Raw genomic sequence first — 12,844 nt, forward strand, 5'->3', positions numbered from 1 at the left:
TGGTATGTAAGTACTTTTCTTTCTATAAAACAATAAATTTAATATGAATGAACCTGATACTTTGTGGTTTCATTAATTTATCTTTTACAGGTAGTTTAATCAATGTCGAGCAGTGATTTATAATATGTGAAGGTTATGGACAGACAACTTGAGTTGAGAAATATTACGTTTTCTAAGTTTATTATAATATTGATAAACTGCTCGCTTACATACGTACTTCATAATTACAGACATTATGTTTTCTTTTACTATTTAGTTGCTAAATCCAAAGTGAAACATACAATATTGGTAATAAATGAATTTTTCTCGTAATATATTTATTAAACAAATTCTTAAATGCTAACTTATATTATACAATATGTGGTATTATAAATATTATCATATGTAATATGAATACATAAAACTATTCAACGGGTAAGATTTTAGGTAAATCTAAAGAAAAATTGCTTTTATATGAACCATATATTACCAAACTTGTAACAAACAATTTGTATATACAATAACCATTAATTTTTATTAACTAAAGCTACCACTTATACTATATCAGTGTTAAATATTCCGCTTCAACCGAACAGCTGGATATATCATAGTTTCATAGTATGCAACTCTTGAACCTGAAATGAAAGTAGAATAATTCAAAAGAGTTTAGATAAAAAGAAATTGTATTCATTGAATTGTATTGTAGATTAAAGTAAGCTTACATATATATGTATGTCAAGGGGTAGATTTCAGAACACCAAATTTTACTTTGATATAATTATTTAGATTTGTAATTTTCTTGACTTAGATTTCTTAAGAATCTTTGAAATTTTGAAAAAAAGTTACTATTTCTTAGAGATACAATTGATTATATATAGAAGGGCAGTTATCAGGACAGGTTTTATTATTGCGTGGAGAAATTGTTTCCGGAAGTTGAATTACTTAGTAATCTGAAATTTTTTAATAATTTAACAGTTTATTCGATATTATCAAATTCTCCTATTTCTATAAAAGTTTCAACTATGTCTATATATTTTTATCATTCTTTGTAATAAATGTGTTTATTCACTGGGCGGTGTACAATTTTTGTGTAACGCATTAATGAAAACATAGTATTTAAGATTTATTTCTTCTGAGACATTAAAAAACATTTAAATTCAGTTTAACTAATAGATATAAAATCATTCGCGTAGAGAAAATGAAATAAATCTGTTTACAAAGTAAAAATCTTATTTGACTGAGGGTAGTACATTTTTCGCAATAGTCTGTTCGATATACCACAATTGTTTCTTCATTGAGTAAAAATATTTTGTCTATTGTACGCTTTATTCTAGTTGTTTTGTTCTAATTGTCTTTATTTTATTGCTTGCTTTGCATTGATATTTGTAGAACCTTCAACTGCTTCTGTAAACCATTGATTAGTCACTGTTCTGATATATTATGATTTATAAAATACGATGGCATTACATTCTTTTTAAGGTCTATAAATTGCAAGACAAACGTATGTAATTCAATGATCTTCTTGTATGGATAATTTCTTGATTGTATCTGTTCAATTTGTTGACTCTATAAATTTATTGCTGTAATTTTCCCATCGATGTCTAGACAAACGCTGAAAATAAAGAAAAAAGTATTATTTCTTTTATCTTAAATATATTTCCAGATTCATCCTGCGAGAATGTAAGTGCATCTCTTTATTCAATATTTTTGCCATTTGTCCAAGTATTTCATTAAATACTATACGTTTCCCCTATGTTCTGTAATACTAGTTGCGTTGCAACCATAGAATTACCATTAAAACATATATAATTACGTAGAAGAATATAACTAATGCCTAATTACAACTACAAGAGTAAGTTTTCTTGAAGTAGATACATTATCAGATATCGTGAGACTTTTCAATATATAGAATAAACTAAAGTGGAAACTACCATTTGTATTGAAGAAACCTAACACAATTTGATGCATGTAATAACTACAGAATCACATTAAATGCTAGCTATTAATATAGGTTAAAGTGTAAAACTGCTTTTTCTTGTAATTCACCATTTGACTCTGGCTGATCGTCAACAACATATCACAGGACTCAAGTAATGGGAACTTTAAATATTAAGTCCCACTAAAAAAAGTTCTGTGTCATGTTCATTGATCTGGTTTACTATTTTCTTAATCTTCCTTGATGAATCAAAAATTGTCTCCTCGGTTATCATCCAATTTCCACCTTCTGTACACAGATACTTACATCCAAATTAATATATACAAATGAAATCACAAACGCATACAATCATAATTTTAATACAAACTTTATATACAGATAACTTAATTCTAAATTACGTTGTGTATGTATCATATCACGTTGCACTGTTAAAATTTATTAGACTTCTAATGCATACGTACACATATTACAAGGCAACATTACTGTGTCTTGTGCATTACTTCTAGCAATATCTGGTCGAATTTTCTTCCACTGTCTTAATAACTGGCATCCAGCTATTCCTTACTCTAACCTATATATGTCAAACGATATATATATCCAAGTGTTTCTTATTTGGACAAAATGATTATTTATTACCTTAAATTTGTATTATGAAATGCACACTTAAACAGTTTTCGTATATTTTTCTCCACAATGACACGAAAAATTTTTCATCACTTATTCTCGTATGTAAAAACACGTTATATTCCCACTCACAACAATTGCATAAAAACCCACATACAAATTAAATTCAGATCCAAATTTAATAAATTCTAAGTCATATTTAATCACACATTTTCCGATACAATATCATCACACGTAGCTTTCGAAAGGCAATGATTATTAAATTTATGGCGTCAAAATGTTACGAATTCAAAGAGTACATGTTCAACCGACACAGCGTCCAAAGTGAACATTTATCTAAATTTATATTATAAAATGCACACTCAGACACCATTTTTATATATTTTGTTTCTGCAACAGCACGGGCTCCCGTCCAAAAACTGGAAAGTATTGGCAATTTCCAGTAAAATAATAAGTCGATCGTACAAATGCATGGAGAAATAGTGTAATTAATTAATTTCTTTCATTTTTACTGGTTTATTGCGTCATCTGCATAGCGCCTTACTTTTAGTTATGAGCACAGTGTTCCGCCGAATAATTGAAAATAAAAAAGAATGTTATGGACAATATATTGTTAGGCTACACGTTATTAATATTATCTAATCTAATTGACAAAGAAATATAATGAATGAGGTCCGGGAAGATTTTAGATTACAATTGCTTGTGACGGTATAAAGCTATAAATGATAATTAAATCCATGGCATAAGTACATGACTTAACTAAATGTCTTTGAATAGCTAATTTACTCATGGTTGAAGAAAGTGTTTATTTATTTATTTAAATAATATGTTTTTGAAAACATGATTTTTTTTTTAATTTACCATACTAAAAATTGTTTCTCATTCATGAAAATTTATATGCGTAAACTACAGCCTTTAATTATGGATACATGTTTTTGAAAATTCTGATTTTCACCAGATAACAATAATTATATTAAATGGGAAATTCCTTCTTCCGCGGCTTCTTTATTATTTTTGTTTCTTATGAAGTATGCAAGATTGTAATTTGAAATTTTACGAACGTCTCTAGTATTATGTTATTAGTATGTAGACATTTTTGTGGAAGGATTATCGAAAAATATAAATTTTACAGCCCGTTGACCTTGACGCTGCAATGAAATATTAGCCGCTAGTTGACTTGACTTCTACCGTTCAAATGAACCGAAGTATATAAATCAATCAGCGTCTCATTCAATGCCGAAAAACAAAATAAAAAGTTAGTTTCCGAATTATTAGTGTTTTTATGTACACGTAACGTAACATGAGTAGCCGTGACTTCACTACAGCTTTGTAAGTGAGCGGCGTGGTCGAGCAGTTAAGGCCTCGATGTATGGTCTAGCTGTCCCGCGTTCGTTTCCTCAAAGTAATATTTCTTTTTATTAGTTTAAATATTTTCATGTTTTAATTATTTTATTACTTTCAGTGGAAAAATAAAAAGTATTTAAAATCATATTAATTTAATTTCATCAGTATGTATCTTGAATAATACACAAATCAATAAATGTTACGATGTTACAATGCCTTCTTCGAAGGCAGTGGCTATCGTTGGTGTCAGTCACCAAAAACCGATAAGGGGTAGACTAAACACCTAGGAATGATTTCGGGCAAGATGTTATTGCTAACGTCATGGGAAGAAATCAACCACCACACACGAATTTTTAATAAATCACGTGGTATGATTTTTCTCCTTCCTTCGGACCAAAGGTCCCGAATTAGGGGTATAAGTACGCCCGCAATTCAGGGGCTCGGGTTAGTTGCCGTTCGAAATTTCAAACATATAGTTGTCATACTAGATAGTCGTCGCGAGTTATCCAAAATTATAGTCCTTGTCGAGTCGAATCAGACATCGAGTTTTATTGCGAAGCTAAGGTAGTAAATCTCTTTATTCAAACTGTAATTAATTGTAATTGCTATAATAAAAGACCGTGCGCGGGTCTTAATAAACAGTAACGTAATTTAACAAATTCAAATGTTGCAATTAGTTTTTTTTCCTTAATCATTCGACGCGTTCGGAGAGGGAAAAAGGAATGAATTATAGTTAAACCAACAATCTTTTTGATTTATAATCGAGGCGTCGAAGCCGGTCATTTAGAAATATTAAAGATAGGAACATTGCTCGGCCGTGGGTTTCTTTTCCGTCATCGTACTCAGGTTCCAAGTCATTTTCGTGCTTGCTGTAAGGGTTCGAGGGTCGAAGCCGGTTTTCCCAAACAGTAGCCACGGATTTGATTAACGCGGCTTCTTTTCGATCCAAGGCAGAGCAAATATTCCGATCAGGGTCGAGGCGTCGAAGCCGGCTTTGAAAGGAATAGACGCAAAACCAGCGGTCGTAAAGGGTTGCACGGGCTTGATAACGATTGACGGGACATGAGATTCATCCCCGATTAAAACTATTATAAATTCCAATTTTTCCCTCTCAGTAGATGAGAAACACCGAAAAGGTACGAAAATACCGGTCGGGCAGACGCGAGCAGATTCGTCGGTTGCTAAGAGACTACGTGCGACCAGCACAAACGGGAAAATTTCCGCTCGGGTGCGTAGCGAAGCCGCGAGTGGTGCATCAGCATCAGTACCAGCACCAACCCCAGCACCGATACCTTGGAGGCTCACCCCACTAACCATCCCCGGGGCACGTGAGGCTGTGTGGACCATTCCACCAAACGACCCGCGGTGGGAACACTACATTCAAAAGGTGCTCAACCTCACCAAGTAGTAAGACCGAAAACTTAAAATATTCTAATAAATAGTAATCCCGAGAGTAAACTCAATACGGATCAGGATCCCGTCCAGACGCGAGTCGTTTAAGAGGAGCGTGGGACAAAAGGTAAGAATCATTTGATCGAAACGGGCGACAGATTTTTAAATCTGAAATCCGGGACGTGACAGTACAATAGATTGCGAAAAAAATATAGACTTGATTTAGAAACTTATATTGTTGGCTCTGCGGAACAAAAGGACATAATGGGAAATCATGCAGAAAAAATCCGCGCAATCCAAAATACAAACGAGAATCGCGTGATTTATTCGTTGAATCAAACGATTGTTTAAACTTCGCTTGTTGAAAAACCCTCCTTAAACAAACACCTGCAACACGAATCAAAACAAAGATCCCAGAACTGGAATCAAGAACGGGAAAATTTTTAATTGATGGTGGAGCCGCTATTAATTTAGTTCACCTCTGATTATGATCACCTCTATATCGGGGAAGCAGCAGTAACAAACAACAGAGGAAAATGTCATATAATAGCAACAAATACTAGCGACGAAACCGTTGAAATTGAAATAGAACCACAGGAAATTGAACCTTACGGCACCATATGTACATCAGACGAAGATTTTTATCCAGACGCAGAACACCCATCAAATTTTAGGTCACAAGAGCCAAGGATTCAGGAAATTTTAAACACTTTAGATTCCAGATACTTAAATAGGGAAGAATTTTCTCACATTACAGCTTTGGTTAAGGAATTTTCCGATCTAATTTTCCTTCCAGGAGATAAGCTCGGAAAAGCTGCTCATTTTAAACATTCAATTTACACGATAGACGAAATTCCAGTCAACACCAGGCAATATCGTTATCCTCCAATACACCAAGAGGAAATTCAAAAACAAGTCAGCGCATTATTATCACAAGGAATAATTACATGGAAGCAATAGAAAACAGAATCTTCTATCAAAACAACCCAGGAAAGGTCAAGTAATAACGTCAAATAATGAACGATATAAAACATTCAGCATAGTAATTTCTAATCATTTTCATGATAAAATTAATAAAGAAAATGTGGTAGACGGACTAAAAAGTTTTATACCTATCCTCGAACAAAACCATATCAAATCATTCCGAATATCAGCAACAGGAGATTTTCGTAATTCATCACCCAACGAATTCCACAAAACATTGGAAGACGTCTTCTCAGAAACAGATTATCAAATAACCTTATGCCAATGCCTCATCACCACACCATCCACAGAAGATAAAATTAATCAGAACTATAATATACGATAATACATCAGAACTTGCCGAAGCTGTCAAGAAGAGAAATTAGTACGTGCAAAGACTCGCCATCCGATGCCAATTACCGATAGACCATTGCAACCATTTGATAAAATCTCTTTAGATACAGTTGGACCTTTACCGATTACATCCAGTGGCAATAGATATATTCTTACCATGCAGGATAATTTAACAAAATATTGTTTAGCTGTAGCAATACCAAATATTCGTGCTACCACCATAGCAGACGCTTTCGCGAGACATTTTATCGCAATATACGGGACACTCCGTGCAATATTAACAGATAAGAGAACCAGTTTCATTGGCAACTTAACAACAAATCTAGCTGAAATATTCAAAATTAAACAAATTACAACTTCTGGATACAGACCTCAAACCAATGGATCTTTAGAACGCAGTCACATAGTACTCACAGAATACCTCAAACACTACATGGATAATTACGAAGATTGGGATCTGCGAATTCCCTTCGCAATGTTTTCATACAATACCTCCGTCCATGAAGCAACAAATTTCACTCCATACGAGCTAATTTTTGGAAAACTAGCTCGGGAACCTAGCTCATTCCCATCAAGTGATAATTTAAAATCATATGGCGATTACCTAACAGAATTAATAATTCACATGTCTCAAATCCGCAACATAGCTTTCAATAATTTGAATAAAGCAAAAATTCGCTTCAAGGATTATTACGACAGACATTCAAGTTTCTAAGATGCACCCCCGCAGCCCTACCACTGATTTACTCCGAGCCGAGAGTGGGGGCAACTAGAGCGCTCGTCCTATATAAAGAGGTGCCGTAGACCCTCAAGATCAGTCAAAAAGCTACAAATGAAAAAGTCAGTCGAAGTTCAAATCATACCTACCAGCCATCAGGGACCCAACCCTGAAGAGCCGCAGTACACCGAAAAAATGCAGACAGTAAGGACGCACCTGCCACTGCAGGACTACCGCTGCATCGTCGTCAAAGCGGTTGACTTCCACGAGGTATGGGTAGTCGAACAAACAGGCCGTGAGACGTGGCCGAACTTCCTCCTGCGCCTCAACCACCATATGGAGTCGAGGAAGCACCTACTCCTACCCACCGCCGCGAGTCTGAAACTTGGAAGACTCGTGGCGGTCAACATCTATAATAAATGGCAACGTGGTGTCCTCCAGGAGGCAGCAGCCACCGGCTACAAAGTTTTCCTGGGAGACTACGGCGAGACGACCGAAACGAAAGAGGTGTGGAGCCTCCCACCACGATTCTGTGACCTCCCGTGGCAGGTCATAAAAATCCGAATCCGGGGAATCCAGCTACATCTTAGGGCACCAACAGTGACGGCGGCAACCGTCATGGAGAACCGAAGGGGCCTAATACAGAACCTATGGGCAGCCTGGAACGGTGTTACAGTGGACCTGCTGTTGTACCGCCTGCCAGGACAACCCTCGGTTAATATGGCGGAACACTGGGTCGCCTTCAATTACGCGGTGCCAGACAACACCCCTCACCACTGACGACATTACATCATATGAGATAAGTACACAAAACAACGCCACACTACACCCAACACTATCGCACATACAGTCAGTGTAATAAGTATTCGTACAGGAAGCATTTATTTTAAATGGGGTGCTGTAGAAATACTTTTTACACTGACTGTACGTAACAGCTCGCTTCTAAGGTGAAAGCATCACGCGAACCGCAACGTTCCATCTTGGGGGGGGGGGGGGGGGGGCCTTTTTCTGTATACAGAAACTCTTCGTTTTTTAGAAGCTCATGTTCATTAATTTTACTTTATCTACCCTTCTGGAATTATAGCTAGGTCTCCCTAGAGTGCATTCTGCAGCTGCACCCTCTGAATATCATCTTTGATTCACGTTGTGTGGAGAACTCCTTATTTACAGTTTCCCAAGGAACATAGCTGCCCACCTCGGAGCAACAAAAATCCTAACCGTCATTTAGGGGTATATAAACCCATGATTTTCGTTGCTCGGGGGATTAGAACGATAGAGTTACGTCGAGTCACATCACGTCGATCGGTGTAGAGTGTGCTTTAGTGAGATCGGGCTTCAGTTTCCCTTTCGATCAAGTTAACCTTATAGATCCGCGAAAACGGTTTATATCTATTACGGCAATTAGAACCACACTCCACCCCCGCATCGCCAGTGCGTTAACACCGTGCAACTTAATGGTAACTTCTACTTTCAATACACACAACATGTGTACTTGTGTACATGTCTGTGTGTGTTTCGCGACTCCGTACCAGGATTAGGTTAAGTTCCCCGCCCGCCTAAACGATTCGAACTCTGGCGACCGACTGAGTCGGCATCCCGCTCGCGAAAGTTCAACCCGCCGGACTTTCCGTGACAATATACTTTTAATTTTTTAATTTTAGAAATTTAGGAATTTGTATATATGTACTACTTAGAATTATGTACTTAGAATTACGTGTACTACTCAGTATTATGTGTTTGTACCTTTGTAAATTAATAATTAAAAAAAAATAAAAAAATAGTCAGCACCCGACATTAAGATTTTTGAAATCTGTTTTTCCCCATTCTTTAGAATAGCTTGTAAACGTTTGTCCCACCTTTCGTTTCGTTCGTACCTCAATAGTTTAAATTTTACAAGCAATTGTTGATACGCGTAAGGGTAGAAATCGTCAATTTTCAATACTTTTAAAATACGTTTCTCCCCATTCTTTATTTAAATTTTATAATTCAACCGTATCAACAATTACTTGTAAAATTTAAACTATTGAGGTACGAACGAAACGAAAGGCAGGACAAATGTTTACAAACTATACTAAAGAATGGGGAAAAAACAGATTTTAAAAATCTTAATGTCGAGTGCTGACCATTCTTTATATTTTTTTTATTATTAATTGATGAAGCTACAAACAAAACTATTGGTGGAACAATCAAGTACAAACGATATACTATCATTTTCTATAAAAAAAATTCATTTTTGAAAAATCGGTTGCCAGGTTCACATAGTATCAGAGTGGCACATATGGAAGATAAATATTAAATAAATATATACTTTACCTGTTCTGTTATAGCCTGGTTCTTCCATTTCCTTCTGAATTTTCCTCCAAATATTCTCCCTTGATTGTATATCTTTGTATATTTTCAATTTTTTGACATACAGCGATCGATTTTCCCTCAGTTTTCTCGTAAGTAATTCGTCCTATGCAGCTCTTTTTACACAGCAATAATAAGAAACAAAATGCACGTAGATTCACGACTTCGATGATTACCGTTTGCGATCAACAAGTAGACTGTCTTGCTGATGCCTTGGGTTTTTTAACGACAAAATCCATGAATATGAATTCTAGTGGGGGTAGTGACAACCGCGAAAACGTCAAAGCTTGTGGATGCAAAACATGCAGGTAAAGCACATTTGCGAGCCACATGTTATTATTCCCCTCACGGTTGGGATTCAGTCGCCCATAAATCGAGAGTTGACCATTGGCAGCATTTGTTTCCCCAACCTTGGCAGCGCAAAAGGTAACGATAGCCAGCATGTTCACAGACTATTGATGTACAATTGACGATGTTCCAAGTCAAATTCAAAGGTCACTGAACAAGTCTTTTCGTGGATACCCAAAATCGCGGTAATAGCGAAGTCCGCGATCCGCGGGAAGCGTGCAAAATGAGAGTTTTCCGACTCCTCGCGCCTTTACGGGAAAACCCGAGCGCCAGGTATCAGGAGATACCGGCGTGAGAAGCCGAACTCCGCGAAAATTGCCACGTGGATCGTGGATCCACGGCGAGGAAAGGAAGTCTGAGAAAGCCGTCTTCACGGCAGGACGGGGCGGATTAACACAGCACTCGTTTAAAATAATATAGAATATATTGTACGCGAAGGATGTTACAAAATACGGTGTACATTGCCGAGCTGTCGTAGCGTCTAAGGTCACCGGGACGAACGGTAACCGACACGAAAACTACGTTTCGATAACACGTGCTGATTTCGTTCACGTTAGCCCAAATTCCGTCGCGATTTGCACAAAAGCGACTTTGGAAACGATATTCGGACAGTCTTGACGCGGTCGCGGTGGGCTCGACCTCTTCGACGAGAACGTTAATTGGCAGCGATCGAAACGTTCGCATTGTAGTGGATTCACGACTAGATGTTCGTTATTTCGTGCGATAACCTACGAAAAAGCGATTTCTCACTAACAATGCTATTTCGCCGAACAGGGTGCTCGGCAGCCACCAGGTAACCCGACCAAATCACGATATCCTATCCATGAGCGTGAGGTAAAGGGGGAAGCGCTTCCCGTACCGTTTCGCACGTGCGTTGTTGACGAAATAGGATACGCGAACTCGTCGCACACGTTGGCTCACGCGCTTCCCCCCAGCTCCACCACAATGGTCGGCGGCACGCGGCACTCTATGGTGGGCAAATTCAAATTGCGTTATCGGCGCGATCGTCATCGGCAGTCGTCCAGTCTCGTCACTCGGCGACTTTGGTGGCGTGTCAGTGCTGGCATCGCTCAAAGACTCGGTGCACTCGAGAACCCGGCTGACTCCGCTGTCCTAAACGGCCTCCTGCCCCCTGAAGGTCGTAGCGTGTTACATCTGGCTCTGCCGGTGTCCCTTTTCATCGACCTCGCATTGCGAATAGTTAAGATCAATAGACTTTTAGGAATATACACAAACCACAATTCAGAAATCGTGTTGTTAAACTGAGTCGTGTGAACCGCAAGTCAGCAATCAAGCGTCAGCGATATTAGGCTCTTGCGCACGAATCGCCCATTGAATTTCGGACTTGCTCCAGATTCGGGAATGTGGCAATTAAGATTACGAAATTACGAATTGCGCCAGGCAAGGATCTGGGGCTATATAAACCCGTGGTCACGACCACGGATGGCTCTTTGTGTATTATTATTTTGGCAGTTATTATTCTGTAGTCGCGGACGGGCTAATCTCTCGCGTTATTCTCATTTAGGTATCGTGTATCGAATCTCCGGCTAAGTAAAGAGTTCGCGTCAGTGAGAACATACGCACTAAAGATAGAGTCACCGCGGAGTTACCTACGAAAGTCCGACGTTTAGTATTCGCCAATCGTTAGAGTCCCGTGTCGCGAGTGTACAACCAGACCAGATCCAGGCGCGCGACTGTGCGGCGCCCATGCGCTGCCCGGTTTGCGCCGAGCTGGGCAGGGCGGCTGACCACCGCATGGGGGCGAAGTGCTCCGCTCCTCCTCCGCCAAAGTAGGGACAGATGGCGCGTGCGGGGCCCACGGTGTCGGGTGAATCAACGCCGGTAAATATACCGGCGGAGGATTCGCAGGCGCCTGTTAAGGTGCCGCGGGCAGGGTCGCTCGCCGCGATGAATGAGGGATTCGGCCCCGAGGAGGCCATCGACACGGCCTAGTGTTCGTTTCTCCGGTCCGGATCCTCCAAACCAACCTCAACCACTTGGCCAGGGCGCAGGATTTATTTGTCCACAGCTCGCCCGAATTGGGTTGGCGACGCGCTGTGCTCCGGGGCGATAGTGGGCGACAGCACCGCGGCCCTCCGCGTGATTGCCCGCGGCGACGGGTTCGTCGGGGTGGAGAGCGGCGGCCTAGCCCTGATCGGGGTCTACGCCCCTCCTAGCGCCCCCCTCGCGGCATCGTGCGGCTGCTGGACGAAATCCGGGACGCGTTGTCCCGCTCGCCAGTGGCCCGAACGCTCGTGCTGGGTGACTTCAACGCCAAGTCCACGGCGTGGGGTTGCCCAGCGACAGACGCGAGGAGTCGCGCCGTATTGGAGTGGGCGGCGAGTGCGGACCTCCGGCTGTTTATGGATGTTTCCGCTGCCCCTCAGGGCCACCCCGCTCGCGGTCCTGAGCCGGTCCGACCGCCCCGGAGATGGGCGCTTAAGCGCCTGGATAGGGACTCCCTAATGGCGGCCGCCCTCGCCGCGCCCTGGCCGGACGCTCCGGCAGGACCGGTCGCGGATGTCGACCGGGAGGCGGATTGGCTTCGGGGGGCACTGACGGCGGCGTGTGACACCGCCATGCCCCGAGCCAGGAAACTCCCGAGGGGTGCCGCATATCGGTGGAGTGACGAGATTGCCGCGCTGCGTGCTACATGCAGCGCGGCACGACATCGCTTCGCCAGGGCCCGCCGTCGGCGCAACCGCGACCCGGCGAGGGAGGCAGAGCTGTACGAGGTCTACTGACACGCCACGGTAGACCTTCAGCGCGCTATCAGGAGGGCCAAGGCGAGCGCCTGAGGTGGGCTCCTCGGGACTCTGGACAAGGATCTATGGGGG

The 12,844-nt window shown here is 40.6% G+C and overlaps 1 long non-coding RNA gene across 1 annotated transcript; it reads right to left on the reverse strand.

Moving 5' to 3' along the window:
* Window positions 1–1,117: 1,117 nt before the first annotated feature.
* LOC128895389 (uncharacterized) lies at window positions 1,118–2,761 on the reverse strand. Its single transcript, XR_008461769.1, has 3 exons — window positions 2,552–2,761; window positions 2,377–2,486; window positions 1,118–1,591 (listed from the first exon to the last, which is right to left on the reverse strand). It is a non-coding gene; the product is annotated as an uncharacterized LOC128895389 (long non-coding RNA).
* Window positions 2,762–12,844: the final 10,083 nt, after the last annotated feature.

The sequence above is a fragment of the Hylaeus anthracinus genome, unplaced genomic scaffold (assembly GCF_026225885.1).
Source record: "Hylaeus anthracinus isolate JK02 unplaced genomic scaffold, UHH_iyHylAnth1.0_haploid 5, whole genome shotgun sequence".
In the NCBI taxonomy this organism is placed as follows: domain Eukaryota; kingdom Metazoa; phylum Arthropoda; class Insecta; order Hymenoptera; family Colletidae; genus Hylaeus; species Hylaeus anthracinus.